A 13,115-nucleotide genomic window follows, 5' to 3' on the forward strand; every position below is an offset into this window, starting at 1 on the left:
GTGCTCGACCTGGTCTGCAGGGTGCATAGATGTGGTATGACACGGTGGCAGGAGGGTCTCTTTCCTGGAGGAACCATCCGGCAAAGCGCTGGAGGGTCTCTGCAAGACAATGCCGGTCTCTGCAAGACAATGCCAGTCTCTGGTGTGTTTTCTTGCTCCCTCACTCACGGTGGTCGGAAAGACAAGGGTGTGCGCAGCTGTGGTGTCACATGCACATATGTTGACAGCACTGCTGAGAAAATGTTCATCCTTGTCTCAGACTCTGTACCTATAACAGGTCCTTGGCCTCCTCCACCCCATGGCTCCCCTTGCCCTGGACTGGCACTGGCATTCTCGGCCCCACATGGGGACTCAACTTACTGCTCCAGATGAAAAACTAACTTTTTTCTTTCGGTACCGTTATTTCTTAGGACAGCAGTTCCTCCATCAATTTCACCCAGCTGCCTCTCGAATGCGAGTGCCAGCACAGAGCCGGGGGCAGCCTGGGGAGAGAAAAGAAAGGCCAGGGTACGGAGAAGTGAAAGTGTTTTTTGGCAGCGGTAACCTCTGTAATGCTTGCAGAACAACAGGCACGACAGGAACCAAATGCTCTCAGCAGGAGATGAGACAGGTAAAAGAATATTGAAGTAACAAGCAGCAGCTATGCGGGTCTGCTCATGACCTTTGGCACTAGATTTGTTAATCCCTGGGTTTCCGACTTGAAAGGCAAACTCTGTCAGCTCTTCGTGGCATGAAGATTTAGACACCTTTGGCAGGAACCAGGCAGAGGGGCTGCAGTCTGCCCCTGCAAGCTGCTGGGTGCTGCACGTCAAGCAGGGGAGCAGCCCCTCTGCACCCCCCTCCTCTCCTTCCTCCTTCTCCCCCTTCCAAAGCACCACTGCAGCTGTGCCCTGCGCCCGCTCGGCTGGCCAGAGTTTCCCTGCAAGAAAGGCAGCACACCATGCATTCTCCTACCATCTTATGGGAACTGATTGCAGTAAATGATGTAAAATCAACCACAGACTTTTAGTCAGCTACACCAGAGCTAAGGCTGTGGACCATATTCTCTTTTAAGTACTCAAGTGCTCTGCTTTTATAGTAACTAAGAAGCACACACTTAAGAAATCAGTATAGTCAGCTATCTAGAGTAAATGTTTGAATGTGAACATTTCCTGTTCGGACTCTGGGTCCTTTAATGGAGCTTAAGATCAATGTCCTCGCCATATTATCAAGGACATCGTGCTGTGGATAACGTATTTCCTACTGCATGCTTGCTAACAGAGCAGCTCCAGCCTCTGCACCTGCCTGTGAGCAAAGCAACACGGTCCTATACAGAAAAAACGTGGGAGCAAGCTCAGGGTGAACGGACTGTATTTAAATACACCGACTGTATTTTCAGAGGCAGCTATGGACTGCTCCAGATCTAACAGGAAAGTTAAGAGCAGGGAGGGATGATAACATACCCTTCCTACATCTCACTGCCTGCACTTGTACCAAAAAAACTGCAGAGGCCTCTGTTACTTCGTGTTTCCTCACAGTCCTGCTGTGTACAAAGGGATTTTATATGGCGAAGGATATTGATATTTGAAATTCTTGGGTGGCTTATGTAGCAGTGACGCAAGTACATGCAGGTAATTAGAGACACTAGGCTTTTTGTTGGAAATAGCAGCTTTAATATCACTTTTTCTGTGACAAAACCTTTATTTTATTGGTAAATTCTATGCCTTTGATGGCTGCGTTTGTCCTACAGAAAGGAAAACTGCATTTGCTAATTTAAATGAGTCTTCTTTTTTTTCCCCATTAGGTATGCAGAGAAAGACCATATCCTTTTTATTTTCTCAGAAGAGAAAGACTGGGCTGGAGAAATTGCCCTGGTAAGCAGGAGCAGGGAGCAGCTCCTTGGGTGGGTCAGCCTGAATCTGTGCAGCACAATACGGAAGGAGATTAGCTCCAGGCAGTCTCCCAGTTACCGCAAGGACCTTTTCAATTGTTTCCTTCGTGCAGCTAATTACAGGCTGACAAACTCAAGCTGGACTTGCCACACTGGCGCTTATGCAGACCCAACAGCAGTGTGTTGTAACCAAAAATGTCCCCTTGCAGTCAGCAGGCCTTTCCCTTTCTGGTGGGTGAAGGGACGGTGACTCTTGGGTACCACGGTGGCAGAGCTGGTCCTCATACACCGACAAGAATTTCAGCAGGAGTGCCACGTGAACCCAGATTAATAATTTTGCATAAATTGGAGTGAAAAGGCCATGACTGCTGTGTTTATGAACCCAAACCAAAGGTCAAGAAGCACTCAAGGCAATGCTAGGAAACACAAAATCGGGAAGTGCCCCCCCAGTACGGCTGCCGCAATGGCCTGCCATGGGTCTTGCAAGAGACCACCTCTGCGGGGAAGGGGATCAGCTGCAGGGATCAGCACTGGGAACCAGGCTGGATTACAGCCTCCCCCTCTGCATGGTATTTGTTTTATGCATTATTTATTGTCATGAGTTAAGTAAACAAATAAGTCATCAGATAGCTGGCCACAGGGATCCTTGAAAAAACACAGCTAGTATCAGTGGGGAGGCTGTAGCTCCCCTGCTCGGGAAAAGCAAGCGAGGGACATGACTTGGCTCTGCTCCCTGCCATGTGCACCCACAAGGGAGAGACAATGGTGCAACTCAGCACTCCCCTTCCCCGATTCCCCTCTCAGCTCTTCTCTTCCAATGAGTGAGGGTCTGTGGTCACAGCAGAAACCCTAGTTTAAAAAGTATATTAAGCTCAAGCTAGACCAGAGCTACGTCAATCAAAGCATCCCCAAAGAATATGAGATTTCACAAATTCAAAATACTGTGGCACACTGAATGTGCGGTTAAAATGGAGACCCAGAACAGAACTGCTGAAGTGATTTTCTCTCTCAGCAGCAATGGTTCCTTCCTATTGAGGAAGTGATTTTAACTTCTGAACTGTCCTGTCATACAGTCAGAGGCAACATTGAATACCAAAACTCAATGTTTAGAGGAACATGTACCTCAGATTTTATAATGCCTGCTAGGGTGAGCCAAGGTAGTTGGATATATGCCTAACTGAGTTCTGTTGGGCATCAATCTAAATAAAAAATAATAATAATAATGTTGTTACTTATCTTGAAATTGAAAACCCAGTTTTTAAAAGTAAAAGAAATAGTTTGTGGGATGGAGGGAAAACAAACATGTGGGTAACTTTGAGCCAAACTTTTAAAGAAAGAAACCAGAGGATGTGTGCACACAAATGTGCACACAAGACTTTGCCTATAGTCTTTTTGTATAACACTGTTACCCAAAAAAGAACGTGATTAGAGAAATTACTTCAGTGTCAGAAAGCTGTCATCTTTCTACCACCTGCAATTCTCATGTTGTTTGCCTTAAAGCTGCAGCTACCAAAGTAAGAAGGTGCTTAAGCACCTGCACTTCAGTTTTCTGAGGAAAAGAGCCATTCTAGACCTTGTGTTTTATGGGAAAACCTGCAAATACAGTCCTGAAAATATCAAAAGCCATATACCCTCCAGCATTTTTGTCAGTGAAACCTCATGATTTCTAAGTTAGTGCTGTGAATCCAAAGATTTTGATTTCAAACACTGACCCCTGGCAACAGCAATACTGTGACTCTCCAGTGACTCTTCCCAGGTCCTGAATTGCATGTTGCAAGCCAGAGAAGCACCACTCACACTGATGCTGCTGTGCTCATGGGGCTATCTGTAGGGTCACACTATTATCTCAGTCATGGGATCGAGCTGACTTAAGGTTCCTCTTCCCTGCCCAAAAGCTGTGATTTTTTTTTTTCAGAAGCCAGCTCAGCTCCCACAGAGCTGCTTAAGTATAAAAGAGGGCAAAGTGATGTGTCCTGTGCTGAAAGTGAGAAGCAGTGGTGGGGTGGGTATACCAGGTTATACCATAGCTTGCTGCATCTACCTCTAATTGCTTCATATTATGTATCCTAACCTTACATAAGGTGCATTTCTAAGAGGTACTTTCATATGTCCTTTCCTATCAGGTGAGGGGTCCCTCCGCTTTTCCCATCCTGGTAAGACTTGGTTAAATCCTGCTTGCCAAGGTACCTAAGAAACCAGTTTCTCTGCTTGAACAGGTTTAAAAAAAAGAAGTATTTGTTCAAAATGTCTTGGACAAATGCCCTGGTTCCTGCAAAAGTGGCAAGAGTTTAGCAAGATAGAGGTGGAAATCTTCCTGCAAGAACTCTGCCAGAAAAGAGCTTTTTCCATTTGTCTGTTGGAATAAATATTTATTCATTTAACAGAGTACTTCGGAGTGGCAGACTCCTTGTCTAAACATAATGAATGACCATAAAAATGAATTCAGAACTGTTTGAAAGCAGGGAACATCTGTGCCCGGCTGCAGCTCGCAGATTCAGCAAAAAAGCATTCTTTAACGGGTTGGATGTAGCAAAATTAAAATCTTGATTTTTTTCTCATATGTTATCCACAAGCTATAAGTGATCTGCTTGTGGCAGTGTTTCTTGGGGGGAGGGGGATTTTTAGGGGGTCTGGGGTGGGATTTTGGGGGGTTTTGTAGCACAGCATCTGTGTGCTTCTTTGTGATTTCATGTGCTTAGCAATGTTTCCACTCCACTAAAAGTCTATGCATTATTCACTCATTATTGTATTATTTATTTATTACTCTCAAGGCAGAGCGCTAGGAGCTTTGCATTTACAGCGTACCGAGTGATAGCTAAGGCAACCCTACAACTATTTCTTGCCTGCCAACAGTTGCCCCACTGATAAAGCACAGGCTGAACTCCCATGGATTTCCACTAGACTAATTCTGGTCGTCTTATTTCCACCACTTTTCCACTGGCACGGCTCCAGTCTTTTGAAAAGCTCCTCATTATTCACATTAGTGTAAAAAAATGAAGAACACGTCTAAAAGACTGACAAATTCAGGCTCTGGGAGGCTCGGCGAGGAGAGCTAATTCCAGCATCCAGAACCCTTCACAGGCAACACAGTGTCAGCAACGTCCTCTTATTTAAATCAAAATGGCTTCAGTTTGATTACACTCCTGGAAGTGGCTTTGTTGTTTTTCTAAGGGAAAAAGGGTATTCCTCAGATAACCAGATCCCAAATCTGTTGCAGCTGTAGCATTAAAATCAGTATGTGAAATTCCAGGTGAAAATGAACCAGAAGCCTGTGTAGGTGGGGGAGCGCTGGGAACCTGGCACTGGTTCATTGGGTTATGGCAGCACCACTTGTGGAGAGGCCCAGAGCCGCCCTCACCTCAAGACTTGTGCCCCCAAAATGCATGGCAGAGGTGAGGCCATCCCCAGCTCAGGACAATTTGCTCACCTGTCTCACAAGATGTGTGGTACCCGGGCAGTGGGTTTACCTGCAAGCAAAGGATCTCAGCCTGCTGCTGGGCAGTGGCAGCTGAAACTCTGTGTGAGCTTTATATTGATAAGGTCTTTCCTTATCCTTTCCATTAGCTATTTTTCTTACTCCACCTGTAGGTCAGATTGGCAATTGCACTGCTTCAATGTTGAGCTGTTTATTTTCTATAACCAGATTACCAGCAGTAAGATAGGCTCCCCTGACATGGCCAGTGTTAATGTTTGCACATAGGGAGGGTCCTGTGTCGTTGTGAACAGGTATTTTTCCTTGGTTTCAATATTCGTGTAACAATAGTAATGCAAAGTAGCATATTTACTTACAGATGACTTCTTAAACAGGTATGTGCTCTTGTACACCTTTTTTTCTTTCATTTTATGATCAGTCAATAGTTCTGATATGCCTTTGCCAGTCAAAGTCCAGAGTTTTCCCCTGGGAATTGGACTCCATACAGCCATGTATTCTGATCTTCAACAATTATTACGTATTTTATATGCATTTTAACTCACAAAACACAGTATCACAGTCCTACCAAAGACCGGTTAGAGCTCAAACTAGCAGTGTAATACTGATACTGCTGTAACTCAAGAGTATAGCAGTATCTTATTGTTCCTTGGTCCTACTCCAACATCTTTACTAATAGCTAGTGACCTCTTTTATTCTGAACAGATTCACCATTTTATTCAAATTTAAAAAGCTCTGATTTTAGCTAAAGACTGAAAGGACAAAGTCAATCTCCTCCTGCATACTGAGAATTGGGCTGCTGAGTAATTGTTGTCAAGGACCCTGAGCTTATTTTCCATATAGTTTTACTTGAAAGTAACAAAACTATGGTTTCTGTAACTCCTTATGGGCAGACAGAATAAGAGGAAAGGGGGAACATACTCATAGACAACATTTGACCAAGGGCCCAGACCTGCTGGACAGGAAATAAACCTGGGATAAAACATCCTAACTGATACGTAATCCTACATGCCAGGAGGATTGCCTTTCAGACAGTCTAGCTCTATCACCAATGCTGCAACACTGTTTGTAGCCTGAATCTGGAGTTTGCAAGGGAGTCCTTGGGGAAGTGGCAAGGATGGCTGCTCAAAGCTAAATGATGTAGCAAATGTGAGTCCACTAATGGCTTCACTTCCAGGACACTGGAGAAGGTGGATTACTTTTAGTTTTATCTGATTCCTAGTCTCTCTAAAGTCCAGTCTGACTGCAAAGCAAAGGATGTTTTTTTTTTAAAGTCAGAAACCCCTGAGAGTCCCAGGGTTAAGTGGTTCACAGTCTTGTATGGGCACACAAGACAATTAAATATATTACGATACAACCTGTTGTAAAATGTACAATTCAGAACTATTGTAACCACTGACAAAACCACTGTTGTTCTGCAATAAACAAACTCTGTGTATTATCATGAAACTTTTTTAATTAAAATGTCATTTGCCTATGGGAGAATTGAGATTAGATCTGTAGCCTAGACTGTATCTGATCAGAATTCAGCCAAACTATCTGGATATCCAAACAATATTTTAAGTGGTTACAGCAGGCATTTTACACTTAATTCTTGCAGCTAACTATTTTTAAGCATTGGACTGTGTGTTTGAGGAATACTTTGACAATTTCCCATTCTGTGACTAGAAGGGCCACAGTCTGGCTTTTCTGAAGGATAATAGAAGTTAATCAGGGATTGATTGACACTGGTTTTCTTCTCACTTTCAAAGCTGGAAACATTGCCTGGGTTGATCAGTGTAGGCATTTCCAGATGTAGTTTGTTCAGGCGTTATCACTGGTGGCAGCAGCTGCAGCTTCTGCCTCCAGGTCTAAACATAGGGACAGCATTTGGCTTTCTGAGCAGAAGTCATACAGCACTTTGAAGATGGCAGTGTACCCTAGTGCAGTCAATAGTGGTACATAGATCACAGCTGACAGACCTTAGTGTTTGCATAATTCAGCAACTGATGTGGTCAGGCCCTTACTTCAAGCTCTATCATCCTCTCCCAGGAAGTCTCTCCATAATACGGTTTTTGATGTGTTCCCAAGCCGTTTTGCACATGCACTGTTAGTCTGCTATAGTAATACGAAATCATTACTGAAGTCCTAATCAGACCAGTTAGGTCCACTCTGAGAGCTAGAAGTAACATGTTGTGAAATGCATCTGCAGAAAGACTGGATTCACCTGCATACCGTGGAAGTTTACATATGGTGCCACCAGAAAACTTATAGAATGGTATCATTTTCAGTTCAGCTTAATATTTTTAGGAAAGCCTATGAGGAACATTAATTCAATGTTTCTTTTCTCTGCTGTCAAAGTAAAGCACTATAAAAAAGTTCCAGAGATGACAAAACAGGATGGGGAACGGTTCAAGTTAGCTACTGATTTCACATCAGCCTAATATTATCATGTGCCTAACTTTACAGTTGCAATGGATTAAGTAACAGTCATGGCCTAGTTGGTATCCCAGTGGAAAGCAAACCATATGGAGTATGCACGTGATCTATTTTAACATTTGGTCTCAAGTATGCACAGTGCTGGATACCACAGATGCCTACTCCTCTTACATTTGTATTCATAGTCTCTATGTATTCATCTTGTCTCACACAATATATAGACATGCACACACACACAGAGTGCTCTGAACTAAGCATCACCTTTTTGCTAGCATAACTGTGTCAGCCAGGGGTATATACATGTAAGTTTGCAAAATTCTTTGGAGAAATGCAGTCCTACAAGCCAAAGTGTCCTTTTTTCAGGATGATGTGCTCCAACACACGATTACCTGCTACTGAAGGTTTTCTAGAGATTAGGTGAAGTTTCTGAAAGGTAGCTATGAAGAATATGTTCAAGTCTTCTCCCACACTCCCTTTTGGATTATTATCTTATCTTCTGCACAAAAGAGGTTGATTTCTTCCCAAAATGAGACTAGGACACACAAGCATAAAAGCTTCATCTCCACTAGAGGATGAGAGCAGTGTAGTTATAATACCAATCCCTTTCAAATGCAGGTAAGTGAGGGTATAAACTAAGGAGACTTAACATATGGATTAGTACTTCTGTTGGTTATACTCAATAAACAGAGAAAGTTTTTTCTGTACTGTACCACAAAAAACTCCAGTTGCCAAAGGACAGTCACAAAATCGTACATGTCCTTGGTGGTCGGGGTTTGCTGACAGTACCCTTGTAAGAGCTGAAAAACGCAACAATTCACATGTAGCTTAACTTTTTCTTATTGGTGACACAGCTGAAGAGGCTCACGTGTTTTGTTTAGTCCACCATCTGTTTGGAACAACCTATATTTGGAAATGTATTTCTGATTCAGCTATGGAGATGGCAGAATATAAATAATTCAGCAGTTTTTTTGTTATTTTAAAGTTACCACATTTGATCTGTTGAAGTTTTTTGGAGGCCCTTAGCGCACAAATGTAGTGAAGAACTAATGTTATTGCAGTGCTGCTTCAGTTTTTCGGGCTTGGGTTTGGGGTATTGAGGGATTTTGGGGGGGTTTAGGCCTTTTTACCAAGGTCTTATGGAACCATATTTTATTGTATAAATTCCCATTGGCCTGTTGGATGCATGGATCATCATACTTTGCAGCAGTATGCTTTTCACATAGAGTTAGATTAGACACGTTAGGTGATAACATACCCCTGCAATGCAGTCATGCAGTGAAAGGCCAGATGTCTATTTTGTGCAGTTATGCACCATAAAAGTATGAATCGCAGATGGTTAACTAAAGAACTTTGTCTCTTGCAACCACAGAACTTTTACTCTGTCTTTTTTTAGTCTTTTACATTTCTTTAATTTTATTAACTTGTTCCATGTTTTCTTTTAATACATGTTCAACCTCTCTTACAGGCACTAAAGAAAAGATACATAGAGAGCCTTTGTAAAAGAACTATTAGGGTAAAACAACTATTTTCAGTGCTTTGTGGGTAGTGAAGAATGATGTTCTGGCTATCATCACACCTGATATGTATTCATTGCAGAGAACAAATCTTTATTTGAATATAGTGGAGCAAAAAATGCCCCTTTATTAATCTGATGTACACTAAATAACTTTGCATTTGTTACATGGATGATAAATATTTGGCAGATAAATTTATAAACACTTCCACGTTTTATAGATTTATACTGTACACAGTCATCCTACACAGAGCATGCCCTTTCACAAGTATACAGACAGCTTTCCTCGGGGGACTTAATCAAAACACTTGGTCAGACATTTTGGAAGTTGGCAGTCTGACACAGGGGAGCATACTGGAAAGATGAGTTCACAATTGTACCAGCTGGACTTGAAATGAAAAATTCAGAGCTCCAAAAGAGAGAATTTATCAAGGCACACACATGCAAACACATATATACAATAGTGATGACTGTAACCTGCTTTACAGGAGATCACACACAGCAGTAAAGAAAACAAAGAAAGAAACAGAGAGGTCAGGACCATTGCCAAGATCTTGTTGCAGATTAGCAGTTCTGGAAGTAAACAAGTATAAATGCGAATTCAACTTCAAAGTAGCTCATTATTCTATATACAATATGTACATGTTTCCTCACATTAAGAAATGGAGACTCTCAGAAATGGTTATGATTTTATTGACAACGTATGCAAACTAACACACCTGTGGTTTTGTACACTAAAGACAGTTTGAAAAATTGTACTCCCAGTTGGCTCAGAGCAGCTGGCAATTTGAGTGGAAGCTTAGTAGGAGAAACCTGGAGCAGAAAATAGCTCATGAAAAACTAGGAAAGAATACATGTTTTCCTTCTGTTTCTCAGCATTAGAAAATGCTAACAAGTTTTTAAGAAAACCAGTAACCTGACAATGCCAATAGCTCTACTTTCAGTACCTCATCCTTGATGCCTGATTTCTGCACATAAGTCATTACACTGCAAAGGAAACTGCCCACTTAAAAAAATATCTAACTATGTATAGTACATTGTCATATATATTTGAGGCCAAGTGTGAGATACAATCTAGTTGTCAGAATGTCAGACAGCTGAGGGTAATACAACAATTCTTTTGAAAGTTTGAATTGGGATTTGTAATGCAATATTCTATAGAAAATGGCTGAAATAAACTGTCAGTTGATTCATTAGGCTTGCAGCATGGGATGCTATTTAAAATCCTTGTCCTGTTTGGGAAACATTACATTCATAGGAAAAAGCCAGGCTAAAATTATTCATGTTAAAAATAAGGGCTAAAAGTACACATTTTTCTCACAACAGCAATTCCAGCATTCCTAAGATCCCAATCCTGCAAATTGCATCGCTGATTTAAAAAGGGATCAGTTTACACACACAGCATAGTTTCATGTAACACTTTGCAGGATTCTAAACCACTAGGAAGACAATAAATGCAGTCACTAGCAGCTTGGTTCATTTTTTAAAAGTCTTTATAAATGAGCTAGCTTTCCTACAGTGCTAATTTCATGCCTGCTCTAATTTTTGTTGCAAACGTCAGTAAAAATTTTCATTTCACTAGTGAAGCATTAATGAAATCAGTCACTATATCAGAAGGGATCTGTGGCAGGAAGAACCAGGAAAGAGCTGTAAGGGTTGTCCAAAAGAAGTGATGGGAGGCTGTGTTTTGTAAATCGCTCTCCAAATTTTAATATTCTCCCTTTCCCTCTAAACTATTGGTTTTAATCTATGTTTGCAAATTTTCAAAGAGAAGGTAGTATTAGCTGCTGCTACTTTGAATCTGAATGGCAATTTTCTGCTTAAAACTGCCTATTCATGATCACAGTTAGAAACTTGCTACACTCTCACTCAGTGACTATGTTTTCCTTTTGGAAAGATCCCCTACTTTCCAAAAGTACTATCATATGAGCATTGCTACCCTTTCATAGTGTCCTCCCAAATGTTTGGTATAGACTGGTATTCAGTTTATCAACTCACAGAACACATGGGAAAAAAAAAGAATTGCAAGCTGCTTGGTTTGTTTGTTTGTTTTAGTCTTAGTATAGAGTTGCTATTCCTATAGCCAATATACATTGTTAAGTCCTGTGGAAGGACTACAACCTTTCTTTTGCTGCTTTCTTAGTTCTGTAACGTGTGTGTGTGTGTCCCACCAGAGGAAGCACACTGCAAAGAGTGAATATCCTGCAAAGATGGAGGCAGAAACGTAGCAGATGCCAGAGCTTTTGAAAGAGCTCTCTCCATCCTCACTGCTCTGTGTGCATGTGCTGCTATTTTAACACCGTATTTGCTTGAATTATAGCCGCAATTACTTTATACAGCACTAATTACTGTAGAAGATCTTCATGGGTGTTAATCATTAGTTGAAAGACACCCTGGCAATGGCTCTGTTTCAGGCTGGTCAAAGATTGCTGATAAGAACAGCAGCATAGGATTGTTCAGCCACATTACTAGAACGACAGCAGCTATGTATGCAGAAACAATGAAAAACATACAGTACAGGAAGACACAGACATTTTCTAATAGGTTACACAGAAGTTAACAAGTTGAGATCCACATGGAACATTTTGAAAGACTTATAGCTGAATACGACAAAATTCGCAGCTTTTAGGATTTTATATATCTGAGAATGCTGTGTCTCCTAGTCACTGGAACATGACCAGTGCCTTTGCACAATGTGCTGTTCTGCTGTTTGGCACAGTGTGTTGGGGAGTGGAAGGCTACAGCTAAGTCAGAGCTCGTTTTTCAGACCATTTCAGGAGTTCCCTTCCAATGACCAAAAGCTAATGGCCAGTAAGACGAATCTTGGCATGCCAAAAATTTTGCGCATGAATAAGTAAAGCTTTCTGCACAAGGAACAGAGCATAATGCACAAGGCAGAAAGTAACAGTGTCATCGAGAATGAGATGAGAATATGGTTTGTAAGTCTTACATCCACCTGTGTTTCAGGGAGGTGTGTGTGTATAAATGTGTGTATTTTCACCCACACGTGTGTCTGTATATGTATTCAGCTCTAACTGTGTAATACTTCTTCACAATATATAGTATTATATAGCTGCAGGCTAGGATTTAAGGAAAACAGCTGACAAAAATAAAAGTAATTGAACCCTGGGCCTTGAAATCTTACTCTTCATGGTCTGCTTTTAATTTGATTCCATTTAATTATTTTTTTCCTGACCCTCTTCTTTTGAAGGATCAACTTTTAACTGGGTAAGACAGGCCTATGTGAGATTCACAAATGATTTTTATCACATAGCCGGTGGGGGACAGGCATATATTTACAAGGCAGACATTAAGACAATAGAAGACATGTCTTATAGGTTAAAAAACATGCAGAATTATCAGAGAGAAATGCTAGATGATAACTCCAGCTCTAGACAACAGAGAAAACTGGAACACATAAGACATCAGACTTTTGCAGAGTACTGTGCTTGTGATGAGTTATGAGTGCTGTCCATCAGCAGCAAGTAGCTTCAACTTGCTTGGTCAGGACTACTGGTGAAAACTGAGTGGCAGGTGGTAGATGTCCAGAATTAGAAAGTAGGAGTCTGAGCAAAAAAGCAGATCCTTAGGATCCAAGCAAAATGAGCTTAGGTGGCTAGCTGTGGAGAGAGTGATGAAAGCCAGCCTGCCAGTAATTTCTCTCTCTCACTTGCAGACTTATGTATCTGGCTACAGCTCAGAGGTGTTGATGGCCAGAGCAGGGGCAAGTTCTCTACAAATCTTCTTGGTTATGTGGCATTAAATTACATATTCATGAATATCCTGGGTGAAAGGGACAATACTTTTGTGTCAGGTCATCCTCATCCAAATAACTTTGTTGTTAAGTAATCTCCAATCTTTTGTCATTGGATGGTGTACTGGTC

Source organism: Buteo buteo, chromosome Z (assembly GCF_964188355.1).
Source record: "Buteo buteo chromosome Z, bButBut1.hap1.1, whole genome shotgun sequence".
In the NCBI taxonomy this organism is placed as follows: Eukaryota; Metazoa; Chordata; class Aves; order Accipitriformes; family Accipitridae; genus Buteo; species Buteo buteo.